We start from the raw sequence: 5,260 nt of genomic DNA on the forward strand, positions 1-5,260 counted from the left end.
ATATAAGCCTTGATCGTATATTGATAAGTACTCTGCGTTGTGGCCACAGCGATTCCGGCTCGAATCTTTTTTGCAAAAGTGTTACACACTAGCTTAGGGGTACAACCTATTCTGTGTTATTGGCGCAATGGATAACGCGTCTGACGACAGATTCGAGGTTTGACTCCTGGCTAACTCACATGCCATTTTGTGGTCAACATTAGCAATGTGTACTTGAAACTTATGCGTTGAAGTGACTCACAGACACTGTCAACACAGAAGTATTTCCAATGTTGTCTCACCTCAAGTCTTTGGGATCACCGGATCTGCGCAGATGGATAGTTCCTTTAACATCAACATTCTTTCATGGTCTGACTGGGTGTCCTGGATGAAGATCCTAAACAAAAGACCCTAAACTTATTGTATGCTATTGCATATTGGTCATGATCGTATAGCGTTGTGGCCGCAGCATCACCGGAACGAATCTGGGCTTGCTGAATTTGTCCGTTGTTCACTGTTGCCAAACAGCCTTCTGTTGAACACAAGCTTCCAGACATTACGTCCACCTACATTTTAACGTCAATTTATTTCATAAAGTTCTTCCTAATTCATCTTTTTTTAGGCCTGGCTGTCACGAGGCAGCGGTAGACACACAATTATGACCCTGAAAGGATACGCGCAAACCGGCTATGATATTAATCAGAATTCGTTAATCACCGAAATGCAGTCCTCAGGTCCATGTCATATTCACTACCAATCAGAATGTTACAGAGTCAGCTAATTTACTATGGGGCTCGCGTATAGGGTGGGAGAGGTCCTGGGGTCAACTCCCGGACGAGCCCTATTTTTAAACACAGCTGTCTCCCGTTGTCTGCCTTTTTTGACAGGCCAATGTCACATGCGCATCATTTACAGGCTGCATTCGTGTGTCACATGATGCGAATTTGGAGAAACTACCAAATGGAATGTAAGAGTCAGCATGGTTTCAACAAAAGTGAGTGAAAAAAAACTGTTTTCACCCAATCTCAAATCAGGTACCACAACATAGTTGCAGCGCAAAATCGTTTTAATGTGTCAGGGACTTTGCAAAGGAACCATCAATGACCAGAAAAATTAGAAGAAGCTGTTTCCACCCAGTCTTGAGCTGGGGACCTGTAACGTGTCAGGGGAATGTGATAACCACTACACTATGGAAACATCTGCTTCAGTGGTGCTCCTTACTTGCTGGCCCAAAGGTGAGTGCTACTGGGCGCCAAGCGCACCCGAGCAATCACTATTTTAGATCTTTACGACTACTCCCTCATTCATTCACGTTCGGTGAAACCTCCCCAAATCCCCACCCAAACATGCAAAGCATACGATTCGACATGAAAGCAAATCAATTTGTATCATAAAATAACTTTTGAGTTGTGATCTGGCGCTCCCTGTGTGGAGTTTGCATGTTCTCCCCGTGCCTGCGTGGGTTTTCCCCGGGTTTTCCTCCCACATCACAAAAACATGCTTGGTCAGACAATTTAGTAATCCAAATTGCCCATAGGTGTGAGTGCAAGTGCGAATGATTGTTTGTCTCTGTGTGCCCTACAATTGGCTGGCAACCAGTTGCAACGTGTCCCCCGCTTACTCCCCGTTGACTGCTGGGATAGGCTCCAGCACGCCCGCGACCCCAGCGGTACAGATAATGGATGGAATGAATGGAATTGAATGGGTATCAGTTTAGATCCTGAAGAGGGAGCAACAACCATGTGTAGATACTCATTAGTTTATAAAAACATTTACTTCATCAGGGCAGCTCGTTGGCACACTGGGTATCACGTCCACCTCACAGTTAGGAAGTTGCGGGTTCACTTCCACCTCCGGCTCTCCCTGTGTTGAGTTTGCATGGACGAGGATTTTCTCCGGGCATTCCGGTTTCCTCCCACTTCTCAAAAACATGCTTGGTGGGCTGATTGAGCACTCCAAATTGCCCCTGGGTGCAAGTGCAAATGGTTTTCCATTTCTGTGTGCCCTGCGATCAGATGGAGATCAGTTCAGGGTGTCCCCTCATCTACTGCCTGATGACGGCTGTTCTGTTATCACCTGAATGTCCTGTTATTTACTGAATGTTTTGTGACTATGTGTCATGGAACTTAACGGAGCTCTGTATGCCGTGTCTGTACTCACTGCCTATGTGTAAGTGAAAGTCTCAAAGCTCTGTGTGCTGTGTCTGGGCTCTGATGGAGCAACTATGTTTGGATAAATTAACAAGAGTATTTACACATTTCTGTTGCTCCCTCTTCAGTCCCTCAAAAGGCAAGGACAAACTAACAAAGAACGTCATGAACACAGGGATAATGGATCATCTGATAGGCGGCAGGTCAATCTAAATCTCGTCTCTCAATAACTATAGTAATCAGTTATGCAAGGAACACAACAACATCCATACACCACATAAAAACAAACACAGATTACACATGTGCTTATGTCGGGGTTGGGGGAATAGTGGTGGCTATTGGTATGAGAGTATCAATGTCAGTGTAGGTGTCGTTAGAAGGTGTGGCGGAAATTTGTATCAATTGGATGGGAGTTCGTAATTTTAGCCATATCAGTGGAGAAATGATGGGGAGCAAGAGCACAAATACCTCACATTAAGAGAGTAAATGATGGGGGGGTGGTTGCAAAAGGTCAAAAACTTAAAGCAATTTCAGCAATAAACTGGTGTGAGGAGGACGTCTCGCCTCAATTCTGCTGTTCAACTTGAGTGTGTGAGTGAAAAACCTGCGGCAAAACGGCTAACACGGTCCCTTTGCCTTAGGCGACCAAAATGTTCTCAAAATCGTCAGTATGAGATAACAATTGCTCGTAGCAGTTCAGCCGTTGGGGGCTTGCCACGCCCACTGGTGTAAGCACAGTTCTTCCCCCCTTTGCAGCTCTGTTCCGTCCGGAGGGAACCTGAAAACATCTGCTCTGCAGTCTTTGTCTTCAGTGGCTCAGGGCAGACTACCTGGCCACCAGGGGTGAGAGGATTATTCTGCCTCTTTTTCAATCGGGAGTGGGGACGCTGCCAATGGCAGATCTGAATCACCGCAGGATTCTTTCACAGGGGCACACTGGGACAGATGATACCACGTGTCTCTTTTGACGGCCAGTTGTACAACATGTGAGGTGCGGTCCACCACTTTATAGGGTCCAGTCCATCCAAACCCCGTCCAATTACTCCTCAGGACTTTCAGCCAGACAGTTGGGGTGAGCCGGATCTCTGCTTCCGGGTCCGCAGCAGTTTGCTCAGCAAACCTGGAATCATAAAACTGGACAATTAGTCCGAGATGTGTGTGTGTGCATTTACCAGGATCTGGATCAGCAACTGGAAGGGTCGAAATTGGTCCAGGAAAACAGCAATCTTTCTGCAACTCAAAATGGGTGTGCCCAGTTCGGGCATTAACAGGCATATGCACACACATCAATGCGATAGGGAGTGCTTGAACCCAATTCAAATCAACAACATGCCAACTGGCAAAAAAAAACCACTTTCTGAGGATGCACCCTGTTAATTTGGACACAGCTAGTGAATCCTTTTTTGCAAGACCAGTTCTCTTGCTAGCAATGAGGCTTTAGCACATACCGCTCATCAAAAATTCAAACACACTACTATCAATCAGGGTTAGCAGATGTAGCTGTCTGTCGGAGCCTAGTGGGAATTTAACTCACACCCTCTGATTTACAATTCTAGTGCTCTATTTACTGAGCTACGCAGCCTTGCTTGGCAAACCTGTGTCAACCTTTTAGAAGATTAACCAGAAGAAACGCTTGAAAATGTAGTCTAAACAGGACTCTAAGCCAGTGATTTTCATCCGGCGTGGACACATTTGTGTGCCGTGAGAAATTATAAAATTTTCCTTAACATCCTCAAAGACAATAACTCATCGCACAAAGTCCCAATGATCATCATCACACACACATTTGGGTATGGTGAAATGTGTCCTCTGCATTTAACTCATCCCCATGTGATTTTGATCCATCCACTTAGGGAGAGGGGAGCAGTGAGCAGCAGCTGTGCCTCGCCCAGTAATCATTTGGTGATATAACCCCCAAATTCCAACCCTTAATGCTGAGTGTCAAGCAGGGAGGCAATGGGTGCTATTTTTATAGTCTTTTGTATGACCCGGCCGGGGTTTGAACCCAAAACCTTCCAGTCTTAGGGCGGACACTCTACTACTAGACCACTGAGCTGGTGTCTGCTGGCCACCAGTACCATGGACAAGATACATGGAATTACACCCTCAACTCATAAATTCAGCTTGTGCAGCAAATGTTTAGTATACAATCAGGCCTCTGTGAGAATTGAACTCACGACCCCTGGTTTACAAGACATGTGGTACTGCTGCTAATAATAAGCTGTAAAGTATTGAAGTACAATATTGCAAAGTGGAACTCAGGATGTCACCACGTTTACCTCCCATGCTACTATTCTGCGAGCAAGCAAGGCTAGATAGCTTGGCCAAGTTTGAGTACCTGTTAGTGTGCTCAAACCTCATAGCTGGTTGAACCCCTTGTCTTGTAAAGCAGTTAAAAGTCCTGATTTTGATTCTCCTATATGTACAAGTTTGAATGTGACAACAGCCAGGAACAGCCGTGCTTCATGAGCAAATGGACAAGGTGTGTCCTTTCATAAAAAAAAAAAAGAGGAGGCGGAGCCAGAACAAGGAGGGAAAAGACCCCTACGACATTAAAGAGAAGGAAGAAGAGGATATTTACAATATGCCCTCATCTGGTCTCTCTTTGAAGAGTATAGATGAGGCTCAACATGCAGTGAGCAAAGGGGCGGAGCCTCCAAATAGAGCACTTGTCAATAAATGACAACAGAAGATAATGGAGACCAGTCTCTCGTTGTGCAAAACTGATAGAGACATACCCCAAGGGACTTGCAGCTGTAATTGCAGCAAAAAGTGGCGCTACAAAGTATTAGCACAAGGGGGCCGAATAATATTGCATGCCCCACTTTAGAGTTTTTTATTTGTTAAAAAAGTTTAAATTATCCAATAAATTTCGTTCCACTTCACGATTGTGTCCCACTTGTTGATTCTTGACAAAAAAATTAAATTTTATCTCTATGTTTGATGCCTGAAATGTGGCGAAATGTTGAAGGGTTCAAGGGGGCCGAATACTATCGCAAGGCACTGTATTTGCAGGTTGGAAAGCTTGGGCTAATGATTTAAAGGCGTAGGTGTTGGTTGGCCCTTTGTTTACTTACGGTTCTTGTTTAATGTCCTCCATTCTTGATGGTGACACGTGACGTTGTAGTTGA

The sequence above is a fragment of the Syngnathus leptorhynchus genome, unplaced genomic scaffold, assembly GCF_054491065.1.
Source record: "Syngnathus leptorhynchus isolate UIUO unplaced genomic scaffold, UIUO_Slep HiC_scaffold_117, whole genome shotgun sequence".
Classification (NCBI taxonomy): Eukaryota; Metazoa; Chordata; class Actinopteri; order Syngnathiformes; family Syngnathidae; genus Syngnathus; species Syngnathus leptorhynchus.